Genomic DNA, 13,056 nt, shown 5'->3' with positions numbered 1-13,056 from the left:
TGATAAACAGGGTGGCTTGTGCGGGGTCTTCTCCGCGGGGTCTTGCCTGGCTCCTCTCAGCAGGGCCACGTTTCTTCCTAGTGCGGTTCAGGTCATGCCCCATGGGCTGAATTGGGCAGTGGGTGTTGGGGGGTCTCAGCGCAGCTGACTGGAGCCCCCCGGTGAGCTGGTTTCTGTGCCTCCTCTGAGGGCTGTGGAGAACGGTGCGTGCCCAGGGAATGCCTTGAATGTGTAAGTTCCTGCTGCTCTTTTTGGTACTACTTAAATAGTTGAGAATTGTATAGGGTTAGAGATACATGATGGAGTTCTTTGTGTGCAATAACCAGCAGTAAGCAACACTAAAAACAGCAGATAAATGCCTTAACTATGAAGGACTAAAGACTTCAGATACTACCAAGTAAATTCGGTCATGTTATGACCCACTACGTGCTGCACCTCTGCCTATGGATGCGCAACACTGACAGTCAGTATTGCTAAGAAATACAGAACCAAGGAATTAACAGTATCACTATGTAGCCTGTATTACTAATAACTATCAGTCTTAGTTATATAAGAACAAATGCAAATGTGGTAGTTCTGTAGGCTCAGGATGGAAAATGAAAATCAATTCTGCGTCAGTTTTGATGTCAGTCAGTGCAGGTGGAGTGGCCTGATCACAGTAAGTGTGAACCCCTCTGTGCCCCATAAAGGCTACCAGGGAGCCCGATTGTTAACAACCCACACAACAGTCCCACAGTCCTAGTCAATATTTGAATTTCCTCGTCAAGCTTGCAATTCCTACAACGCATTTGTCTCAATCCCACAAGCTATTCAAATAGCAACACACGCCATGCTGATGTGGTGTAAGAACTGAACTAAAATCAGCGGGTTGGGAGCTTCCATCAGAAGGGAGGCAACAGAACTGCTGTCCCAGACTTAATCACTAATGAGGTAATGGGATCTGCTCTCAAGTCCAAAATGTTGATTGCGTTTTGAAGCGGTTTAAAAGGAGCTCTACAATCAGAGCTGTCAGGTTCTCGGATGAAGCGGGAGCCAGCTCTAGGAATGGTGGAGATGGGCGAGTTAATCAGGCCGGGCTTTGGGTACCACGAGCTGAGCACAACTTGGCGCTCTGCACCTGATGGTACCGCAGCGCATGTGGGGCAGAGTGTGGGTCGTGCAACAGGGGAGAGTCACAGTGCATTGCCAGGCTGAAAGGGTTTAGAAGGGGGGAGACCAGCTTGGCCAGAGCTTCAGCACTGCTGGAGTCATCCTCTCACAGGGGGTGAAGATAACAGGAACTTACCTCAGGTAACTCGGGACAGCACCTGTGACAAGTGTCTCATGTCATGTCTGTACATCAAACAGGGTACACAGAATTAAAAACTGACCAGAGGAGACAGCGGGCAGAGCAGCCTGCAGTTCTGAGAGGGAAGAATGCCTGCAGCAGCTCCAAAGATTCACCTCGTAACCAGAAGACTGGTTAACCAAGAGAAGAGGGGCAGTCTGGTGCAGTCTCCAGTCTTGGACGTTTTCAGCGGCAGGATTCTTGCTGCTAGATTAAATAATTGTACGTTTAAAAGCCGACATTAGACAATTCTGTACTGTTAAATCAAGTGGGTTTTTTAAAAAGAACTGATAAGTTACCTAGCTTATTCCTCATTAGGAGAAGCTTTTAGGTCAAGGTTTGATGTCCTCTAAAACAAACACACAAAAACCAGGAAACATCAAACGTCAAAAATAGAATCTGTGATGTTTGCCAAGAATTGACTCTTCTGTCTTCAAAATGGATGCAGGAATGGATCTGCGGATATTTGTGAGCATCAGAAGGGGGAGGCCTGGAATAGGTTGTTTTTCTCTGTAGTTACAGAAAGGTTAATTTTCTCCAAACAGGCACATCCACATGAGTCCCCCCAGCAGCGTGACACCGCAGCTCTCCTGCTCCTGTCCCGCCAGGAACGAGCAGGAGGAACAACCGAACCCCAGAACCAAGAGAATTCTTTTAAGATGTCAGAACAGTCAAGGTAACATCTCAAAAGGGGAATGTATGATGTATCTTAAGAGGAAGAAAGTATTTCAGTCTACCAGGACAATCAGTGTCAGAAATATTGAGTGTACAATCTCTCTGTAGTCTCTGGGGAAGGTCAGTGCTCATCCCCTTCCCAATACATCTGCGAAGCTTTGGCTGTTTACTGCTCTCACAGCAGCCATAGCAGTCTGTTCACAGTGCTGTTCTGTACCAACTCGGGCAGGTGTTTCCTTTTTTGCTTTTTGTAGATAAAGGAGCACGCAACAGCTACAGGCTTTTATCTACATTGCTTACAGAGGCATCACTTCAACAGGTTCCTGCACAAAGTGCAGGTATTTGCTCAACTACTTGTGGAAACAGAGACTTAAGATCATTGTTCTAGAGAACTGGAGAAAAGAATATGCAGCTACAAAGAAGGCAAGGGTGCAAAGTCAGGGCTCGCTGGTTGCCTGCAGGGGCAGGCTAAGGGCGCCTGTACGGTTTTAAAAGCTTCAACAGACAGCAGATGTTGCAGCCGGTTTCAGCTGGATAGCTCTGTAAGGAAGATGAACACATATATTATTGGGAAGAAAAGCACACCGCTTCTAAATCAGTGAACAGGGCAGCCAGGGCTGTTGAGGCAAAGAATCTCTTTTCAATTAAGGAGTGTCTCCACCTACAGGCAACACATGCAAAGTAAGTTTAACCAGTAACAAGTTTCTTGAAGGAAAAATGTTTTCCAAAGAGGGTAAATGGCAACTGAAAAGACCAGTTTCGAAGTGAGATGACACCCAACTATCCTGTGCTTATTGCGGAATTGTTGAGGTTGGCAAGGGACCTTGGGCCTGCATGGTCCAACCACCCTGCCCCAGCGGGGCCACCTCGAGCTGGTTGTCCAGGGCTGTGGCCAGTTGCACTTTGAGTATATGCAAGGATGTTCCACAACCTTTCTGGTGAGACCACACCTGGAATACTGTGTCCAGTTGTGGCCCTTCAGTTCCAGCAGGACAGGGAACTGCTGGAGAGAGTCCAGCGCAGCCACCAAGATGCTGCAGGGAGTGGAGCATCTCCCGTGTGAGGAAAGGCTGAGGGAGCTGGGGCTCTGGAGCTGGACAAGAGGAGACTGAGGGGGGACTCATTCCTGGGGATCAATATGGAAAGGGTGAGTGTCAGGAGGATAGAGGCAGGCTCTTCTGGATGACAACCAGTGACAGGACAAGGGGCAGTGGGTGCAAACTGGAACACAGGAGGTTCCACTGAAATATGAGAAGAAACTTGTTGGGGGTGAGGGTGGCAGAGCCTGGCCCAGGCTGCCCAGGGAGGTTGTGGAGTCTCCTTCTGTGCAGACATTCCAACCCGCCTGGACACCTTCCTGTGTAACCTCATCTGGGTGTTCCTGCCCCATGGGGGGATTGCACTGGATGAGTTTTCCAGGGCCCTTCCAGCCCCTGACATTCTGGGATTCTGTGATCCTGCTGCACTGCCTGATCACGCTCACTATGTTCTGGGGCTTTTTAAAGTGGCAATTCCCAAATTTCAATTTGTGTCCACTGCTTTTCCTAGGCATCACTCTGAAGAGTCTGGAGCCATCTTTAGTCTGAACAGCAGGTATTTATAGCACAGACATTCCTCCCTGAGCTCTCGCTTTCCCAAACTGAACAACCTAATGTTTCCATGTGTCCCACACTGGGGAGCATGGGCCTGGACACAACACTCCAGGGATCTCACTGGTGCCAGTCACCTCGCTGGATGTTTTGGTGCCACCTCACGCAGCCTTTGCTTCAAGGACACGTTCCTGGCCCACGGTTGGTGGCTACCGGGATCCCCAGGTCCTCTGCAAAACCGCTTTCCAGCTGCTCAGCCACAGCAGGTACTGGTGCATGGGGTTATTTTAATTCACACACCCAAATGATACACAATATATAATAGGCTGGTAGATTGCTAGAAGATTCCCCTCCCTTCGGCAAGTAAGCTGAATTTAAAAAGCATGAATTGTACAGTCAAAATAGTTCAACATTTTCACTCTGGCAAAATGACCCTTAACTGTTTAATGGCGGTGGAATGGAAGTGATTGCCCCAGATGATTTTAGGCTTTTAAGCTTTGTTTTTTCCTGTCGTTACTTAACGCTTTTAAGAGCCAACACAGAGAATTTAACTGCAAGAGAAATATCCAGCCAGCCCTCCCTTCTCCCCCCACCCCAGCCTGAAGGACATCAATAAATCCTGTTTAAAAGAACGGGAGAAGAGTGCGCTGTGTGTAGTGCCACATCTTTACAAACATCCCCGCTGTACGTTAACAGTAAAGCTCTCCAAAGTGGGTGAGGTGGGCTGAAGAGGTGACTTCTTTGTGCCAGCGCTGCCTCCCCTTGCTGCAGCGGCAGGAGACAAGGCAACGTTTCACTGAACCACAGCATTACCAGAAGCGTTTCCAAGACACTGAGAGAGCAATTTAAGCAGAGGATGGCAGGATGCAACCAGGAAAAATACCCAGCAGAAAGGCATGAACTGACATGTCATGCCCACGGGGCGGCTCAGGGGCATGTTGATGCTGAAGCCCGTTTCCACAGCATGAACTCTTGTGTTGCTGGTGAATGTATCATCACTTGCAGAATACAGCGCGCTGCAGTAATGGTTTTCTCCAAGGGGTGAGCCTGGAATAAGAGAGCAAGAAAAAAGAAAACAACACATGGAAGATAAATACAAACAGAAGCCATTTGGAATTCAGCCATTCTTCTTGATTTACTGTCCGTGAAGTGCACAGAATCAGAACTCTGCACATTTACTTCCCCAGAAGCCTGAGGCTAGGCTGCAACACACAGCAATAGAGAGCCCCACACAACTGCCTTGGCCTGTGAATTCCCAGCGTCCAAGCAGTGGCCACGGTGCTGGCACGTCTGCCCAGAGCCAATGGGGCAGCTGGTTTGTGAGCCGAGATCCAGCGCTCCCGCTAGCAGCCCATTGCAGAAACCAGCAGCTGTACAGTGGCGTCCCCACAACACAGGAGCTGGGCAACGATTAAATACCATGTTCTGCGCGTGGGAAGAGACACCCGAATGCGCATCTCCAACCAAAGGCTCGGGGTGTAGCGGAGATCTCATGTGCTCGTCAGCTTGGCTGTGGACAGGCTGTTCCAGCTTCTTCATTTGACAGGTGACAGACACCCTATGAGAAAGTGAATAAAGCAAAACTACGAAACTTGAGATAAACAGATTTGAGTCTCACAGAGTTTCAGTAGCCTCTCCCCCACTGCTTTTTGAAGCCCATGTCTCTAAATACTTTTAGTTCTGTGACCACACACAGTCTCGAGGGGCTGATGACAGTGCTTGTTAAATTGGCATGAAATTAAAACACTGATGTTCAACAATCTCCAAGGGATTCACCACACAAACATTATGATAAACCAAAAAGGAGAAGCAAAATACTTCGGGAAGGTCCTGAAGTCTTTTGACAGCATGTGAACCTGGCTCATCTGCACCTGGACTGTCCCTCCGCCTGAGTGCGAAGCTGCGCTCAGCTCATTCCTGAAATCCACCTCCATTAGGGTCAGTTTATATCTGAGTTTGGGGCTGATCACCCGTCAGTCTGGAGGGCACAGCGAATGCCTCGCCAAACTGCTTAGTTCTGTATTTTCTAAGTATATCTGGATGTCATAAAACTGCTTAAAATTCAAGCTGACAGAAGAGGCGCTTTCTTAAGAACTCCTGTGTCACTTTTTGTATCAAACAGCTTTGTAGTCTCTCTGTAATCCACTTTTCAGCTTTGTTACGTGTCGTCTGCTATCACCTAAAATGATCATGCAGTATGTGGAAGGAAAAAAAAGAGAAAAATCAATGAACGCTTATTTGCACAAGTGTCTTCTAAGATGCATCCTCCAGCTTCATGCTGAGATTTCCCGTTCTATTATTAACTTTATTTTGCAAGCCAGACACTGTCTCTGCTTTTCAAATTGTGCAGTCAGTCTACATGCTAAGGCTTTGCTCTTCTCCGATTCTCAGCTATAATCACATTTCTGTTTTCTGCAATGTTCCTTTATTATCTTCCACTTGGAAGACAACGCTTACAAAATCCCTTCTAAAACCTGTCAGGATTACACGGAGCAAGCAGCCAAACTGTTAATGAGCTCAAAACGCAAACTGGGACGCTGAGCGTCTCTGCTTTAGCTCACAGACATGCATTTATCTTTAAATCAATACAACATTCACACTCTAACTCATGGGCAGGAACAGGAGCTGTTCCTTCTCTCACAATGTAACTGTCCTGGGAAATGTGATGGGTCTAATAATGTGCCAGGCAGCAGGGAAAAAGCAGAACGAGCACAAACAGCAGCGATTTAAGGAAGCTCATCTGATGCGAAACCCCACGGATAAACCACAACTTGAAGCGTCTCTTTGAATTCAGCCAGCTAAGCCACAGAAGCTTCTCCAGTGAGGGACTATTCCAGGATTATCACGGTCCGGCAGGTCAGACCACCCCCAGCTTTTGCACACGGAAGGTGATTTTGGCCAGATTTTGGCCAGGGTTCCACCACGGCCATTCCAGTCACTGCCCTTCTCCTGCTGCCGCCTCTGAGCTCTGAAACACAAAGGGAATCACGGTGCGAAACACGCGAGCAGCCGCCTCTCCCACATCCCTCGATTAGATCTGCTCCACTAAAGGCACAACTGGCATTGGCACAACTTGAGCCTCTTCTCTGTGCTTTCCCTCCGCTGAGATTTTTAACCCAGAAGTGGTGACAGTTGCACTTAAAGGCCAAGAAAGCGACGGTGTAATTCCCCCTCAGACAGCCCTGCAGCTAAACTGGTGAAGACAATTTTACTTCAGATTATTTTAGCTCTTCTTTCAACAATCTCACCTCAGGAGGTCAAACCTCTCTAAGCATTTACACCTTCCAAAAGATAAGCTGAACATAGTATTTTTATTCTTTAGTAGGAATTCATACAGCAGAGCCTTTTGGTTCATGGTTCTGCAGGAACACTTCTCTAAAGATCAATCCACCACTGTGACTGGGGGAACTCACTGCTCCCCACTTCCACTTGCTGTTGCTTATGGTTTTACTTTGTTGTTGGAATTGTTTTACTCACAGCTGGCCAGACCGGGCGAGCTCTGGTCTTTAAAACCTCTTCAGTGCTGTGAGTAAGGGACCTAACAAAATGCAACACCTGAACTTGCTGTGCTCACCAGACACCTCCTGTGTTACATCCCAAGCCCACCAGTGTATCCGCTATCCCCACTCTGCCAAAAAATCCAGAGGGAAGGAGAAGAAAGTAGGTTAAACGTTGGACAAAACAAGGTAAAGATGCACCTGAAATCAGAAATCATGTTACTCTGTCCTAAATATCTTGAAACCACTGGAGGGGTAGGAAATGTGGGCTGAAGAAACATGGCAGTGTCAAGCTTGGGGAAAATAAAGACAGGGACAGCTCTGTTGTGACTGTGGTACCAGTGGGATTCAACTCTAAAATGTGCAAGTACAACCATAGAAATACCTGTAGTTTTTCTAGCACTCAAATCTTTACCAGAGTAATTACATCGAAACTCCACAACTCTGACCAACTAAACACCACATTTTGTCTCTGTGCCAACTTCTTTCATGAGATGTGACCCCCTTCCTATCCCCAGCCTCTAAAAACTCCACTTACCACAAATTCTGTTTTGTGTTTCGGCAGCAGCTGGGACCACATGGACCTTTTCTTCAGTTGTTCCAGAAGCTGATGCAAACATTTTGGCTATGAACAGTGACAGCAGAAAAAAAAGAGAAAGTAAAATTACTCTTAAAATAATAAGAATCTTACTTGTTTACCACATAATGGCTCACAAATGTACTGTACATTGTTGTAAATACACATATATTTCTACATTAAATACGACCAAGGGAAAGCATTTTAAGAATTATGAGAAGAACTAACGAAATTACAGATGTGAAATCATACACAGATTTTCCACTGAGCCCACTGTCGGCTTTGCTCTCGTTAGAAGCGAGACAACATTTCTCTTAGTTTGAAGCTGAGCTTTCAAAGTAATTAATTTGTAGGAACACTGCGAAATTTCATTAGGATTTCCCCAGAGTCATTGCAGAAAGTTTACAAACCACCCGAGGGTGTTTGTGTCTCTTCCAAAGGGTTGTGGCTGCATGATGAGATACTTAGTTTGACTTTAATCACCGCTCTATTCCATGATTTGTTGCGATTAGAGGTTGTAAAATTCTACAAAATTGTGGTCAGAGTGGGAAGAATGAGAATAAATATACAGAATATTTCTGCAAAAAGAACATGTAAAATACACAGAGGGGAGAAGCGACTGCAACTCTTTAAACTCACCATGTTGATACCAGAGAACAGGTTGCTGCTACCTGGACAAAATAAAATGTAAGAAGCCATAGATGGAGCCTGAGGTGACATCAGTGACATGCAGGCCCCTTCCTGCGGCCACGGACAGGGACAATCCACACTGACATGAGGACGTGCACCTGTGGGGACGAATTGGATGCGAAACTTGAATGTGTGAGGAGAAAATCCATCCTCCTGCTTGTCCCTGTGCCCGGGATGGGTGAGTGCTGCTGCAGGTCTGGACCAGGGCACCCGTTCCAGCCTCAGCACTGACAGACGCTCACCCAGCCTGTTCTTAGCAGTGTGTTTGTCTTGTACAAAATGGTCAGCGACTATCCGAGCTTTGGACAAAACTGATTTTTAAGCCGAAACCTCATCTTCGCCTAAACATGAAGCAACCCCAGGTTCCAGTATAAGTTGGGGAATGACCTGTTGGAGAGCAGCGTAGGGGAAAGGGATCTGGGGGTCCTGGGGACAGCAGGATGACCATGAGCCAGCACTGGGCCCTTGTGGCCAAGAAGGCCAATGGTACCTGGGGTGGGTTAGAAGGGGGTGGTCAGTAGGTCAGAGAGGTTCTCCTGCCCCTCTGCTCTGCCCTGGGGAGACCACACCTGGAATATTGTGTCCAGTTGTGGCCCCTCAGTTCCAGCAGGACAGGGAACTGCTGGAGAGAGTCCAGTGCAGCCACCAAGATGCTGCAGGGAGTGGAGCATCTCCCGTGTGAGGAAAGGCTGAGGGAGCTGGGGCTCTGGAGCTGGACAAGAGGACACTGAGGTGGGACTCATTCGTGGGGATCAATATGGAAAGGGGAGTGTCAGGAGGATGGAGCCAGGCTCTGCTGGTGACAACCAGTGACAGGACAAGGGGCAATGGGTGCAAACTGGAACACAGGAGGTGCCACTTAAATTTTAGAAGAAAGTTGTTCCTGGTGAGGGTGGCAGAGCCTGGCCCAGGCTGCTCAGGGAGGTTGTGGAGTCTCCTTCTGTGCAGACATTCCAACCCGCTTGGACACCTTCCTGTGTAACCTCATCTGGGTGTTCCTGCTCCATGGGGGGATTGCACTGGATGAGCTTTCCAGGGCCCTTCAACCCCTGACATTCTGGGGTTGTATGAGCACTGCCCTGTGTCTCAGGAACCAGCCCAGAACTGTCAGCTACACTTGACAACACGAAAGCACAGGAATTCCGAAGGTAAAACAAAAATTTGAGGGGAGAGATAAATACTTGTGAGCGTTTCACCCCCCGGCCGAGCTGACACCGCGCAGCGGGGCCCCGGGCCCGCTCACCCCGCCCCAAACACGCACCGCGAAGCCGCCGCCTGGCCCAGAGCTGCCGCCGGTCTGGCCCCGCCGCCCCTCGGGCCGCACTGAACCGGCCCCGCAGGCTGGAGCCCCCACGGTCCGGGCCCCGGCGCCCCCGTTCTCTCCCGTTCACTCACGGCCGCTCCGGCCCCTGCCCGCTGACGGGCGGACGCGTCCTCAGCCGGAAGTGCGACGCAGCGCTTCCGGTTGCACCGTCACCAGCGCGCCGCCCGCCGCAGAGCGCATGCGCGACCCACCGCCTCCGGCGGCTTCTGCCTCTGCGCCCCTCCCGGTGCGCAGGGCCCGGTAGCGCAGGCTCCGCCTGCCGCGGGGCGGTAAGGGGCCTGGGGGGCCTCGCCGGGGCCGTGAGGCCCCGCGGACGGCGGAGCGCGGCCGCCAGGCCGGGGCACGCACTGCGCATGCGTGAACCGTGCGGCTCCCTGTCGCCCCCTGCCGGCCGCCGCCCGTCGCGAACCTCCCGCCAGGAAACACGGGAGTCTGTACGGAAAGGGACGTTTTCAGCATCTTCCGATGAAGCAGCGAGGGCAGGCAGGCATGCCCACCAGCCTTTCTTATTTTGTTTCAAAATCTGCCGTAGGCTGTAGAACAGGAGCTGAGGGGAGACCTTCTGGTCTCTGAACTGCCTGAAAGGAGCTTGGAGCCAGGCGCGTCGGGCTCTGCTCCCCAGGAACAAGCGCCAGGAGCAGAGGAAACGGCCTCAAGTTGCACCAGGGGAGGTTGAGGGTGGATCTGGGGAACAATTTCTTCCCCAAAGGGCTGTGGGGCATTGGAACAGGCTGCCCAGGGCAGTGCTGGAGCCACCATCCCTGGAGGGGTGGACAGACGGACATGAGGTTCTCAGGACATGGGGCAGTGATTAATGGTTGGACTTGAGTTGCGCAAGCCTGGATGCTGGAGTAAAGCCAGCGCACCACAAAGAAAAGTAACAGCTATTATATACAAAACCTTATCACCACATTCACACTCTGAAGAACCAATTGGTTACACATTTGCATATTGCATTACACAATCCTTTTAGCATATAATAAGCAACATTCAGCTAATGGACACTTCATCCAACAGTCTCGAGATCTGTGTTAAAACAAGAGTAAACAAATTACATGCGGTTCAAAATGTCTAAAGCTGCAAGGTCAGTCTGTGATTGGGTGTTTTACAAGTCACTCTTCTCTTTGTCAGACTGACCTAAAACTGAAAGGGTTTACGTAGCTTTAGGTTAGTAGCTGCAGACAGGATTCGTTCTTTTATGTGATAATGACAACACAACAGTACAGTTGGGTTCATTTTAGTAGTTTTCTCTGAAGCGAGCGCTCGAGTACAGAAGGAATCTAAGAGAGAGATCAAAAAGCAACAGGTTGGAAACAGAGGGAAGATGAAGTGTTCTCCCTCTTCTAGGTAGTGAAGGACTGAGAGAACTCTGGGATAAGTGTGTGTATAACACACTTTTAGAGATGAACTACGGTGGCTGAAGTTAAAGAGCAAGTTGTGAACGACCAAAAGGAGAAGCAGCAAGACATGGATTTAACTCAAAAGCTGCCATTGAAGAGAAGCTGCCAAATTAAAGTATACTGCAATTAAGTTACAAAAGACGTACCCATCGTTGACCAAATGACATGAGATAAATGTTTTCTGACCACCTGCAAAAAAAGGGGATATTTTTCAAGTTTTAGATCCTTCTGCATGACAAGAGGGAGACAGAAGATTAAGTGATACATTGTTTAGAAGCAGAATGCCTAGTTTATATTTAACTATTAATAGAAGTATTGTAAGTAAGAAATGAAACAATTATAACTAACGTAATCAATTATTTCTTAGTATAGATATATGTCAAAATTTTCAAAAGTTGTAATGCATATGTAGTAATTATGTGAATATAAACAATGCAAGAGCATCCAGTCTTTGGAGCACTTATGGAGGATGATTCCCAGTGTTCCCCAGTGCCGATAAAATAAAGAATGTCACTTAACAGTATAATTGACTCTGCTGTTAATTTTATTTCTTCATTTCACCTCCACCTCCAAAGGGGTGAAATCCTGTTTCTCTCACTAGGGATCAATGTGCTTTGACTTATTGTTGCCTATGGTGATTAACGGATCACCAGCATCTCCGTATGTAGCAGAAAATCAGGATCTGGGAAGAGCGGAACACTGCACTGGGCGGCAGCCAGAGGTCCCTCCCTTCCAGGCATCGCACGGTGCTGGTGTGCGGGACGTCCTCATCATCCAGTTCACGACAAAGAGATTTCTTGTTACCGAGGGGATGAAGAGCAAATGACAAAAATGTGCAGCTATGATGTTCCTGTCTTGGGGAAAACAGCTGCAACTGTCAGTCCTTGCGAGGAAGCCGGTTGATCTGGGCAGGATTTTTTCCTAAGTGAGGAAAGAGCGCAGGCAGCAGCTGTACAGACAGGAACATCTTTGAAGCTGATACCCTTGCTCTACAAAAAGGAGCTGCTTGTTCTGCACAGCTGGTCAGAACTGGACTCAGGTGCATAACAGCAGCATTTCGTGATTTTTAATGAAAACAACCATGTTTCAGTACTACGCAGGGTGTTGTAGGGCTGGTTTTGTTACCGCAGACCGTGGTGTTGCTGTGTGCCGCCGCACTGGTGCTGCCGGGGCTGTAACCCCACGTCTCTGCTACCGCACAGCAAGTTCTCTCAAACTCACGAGAACAAAATCCAGAGTGTAAAACCACAGAACACATCAGTTGTCACGGTTCTTTGCCCTGAGGGTACAAATAATAGTGGAACCTGCTGACTGGAACGACTTACAGCTCAATATTATTAATACCGGGAGCAGAAGCTTTTTGGAGGGACCAGAAGAGAAAGGTGCTGCAGGAAAAGGTGTCTCGGTGCAGTGTTACCTCATCACTAGTACTGGCAGTGCGAGTAGCAACCTCCTCCTGCTCCTTCTCCACCAGAAACAGGGGTTTTCTTGTTTGGAGAGACCGAGGCAGCTGTGAGTTGGATCCATTTGATTTTACTCCTACAGACAGTTCACCTTTTTGTTGTCTCTTGAATTTATAAATACTCTTTTCACACAGGCAATCTGATAACAAAACAAACAGTGAAATTAACAGGAGCAATTAACAATATCCCCATGGCTTGTTTAGTCCTCTGTGCTAGCCCAAGGAAAGAGAAATAACCAAGGATTGTTACCCAGGCTGGGACACCTCCTTCGGGAGGAGTTTCTGGTGACATCAAAGATCATATTCCTGCTGTTATTGTATCCAGTTCATTAGGAGTTAATCAGAAAAACCCGTTCAGCCATCCCCTCTCATGTTACCTGTCACCATTTGTTACTGTTAGTTCCATCTCTATAGCAAACAGATAAACTTTGTATTTAGTACACCACTTGCTGTAATGCATTGCCCTTAAAAATTTTTTGGAAGAGTAAATTCAGTTTAAGTTTTGGTTATTAAAT

At 48.2% G+C, this 13,056-nt stretch overlaps 1 long non-coding RNA gene across 5 annotated transcripts; it reads right to left on the bottom strand.

Annotated features, from left to right (window-relative positions):
- Positions 1-857: 857 nt before the first annotated feature.
- On the bottom strand, positions 858-9,914 carry LOC308045483. Of its 5 annotated transcripts, XR_013922782.1 has the most exons (8): positions 9,617-9,914; positions 8,305-8,453; positions 7,627-7,713; positions 5,011-6,559; positions 4,498-4,638; positions 1,627-1,676; positions 1,444-1,534; positions 858-1,332 (listed from the first exon to the last, which is right to left on the bottom strand). It is a non-coding gene; the product is annotated as an uncharacterized lncRNA (long non-coding RNA). The 5 variants fall into 5 exon arrangements; XR_013922781.1 differs by having other exon boundaries at positions 858-1,534; XR_013922783.1 differs by lacking the exons at positions 858-1,332; positions 1,444-1,534; positions 1,627-1,676 and adding an exon at positions 1,688-2,542.
- Between the last annotated feature and the right edge of the window lie 3,142 nt (positions 9,915-13,056).

This window comes from Nesoenas mayeri, assembly GCF_963082525.1.
Source record: "Nesoenas mayeri genome assembly, chromosome: 13".
Classification (NCBI taxonomy): domain Eukaryota; kingdom Metazoa; phylum Chordata; class Aves; order Columbiformes; family Columbidae; genus Nesoenas; species Nesoenas mayeri.
This window is presented reverse-complemented; position numbering and strand designations above follow the sequence as displayed.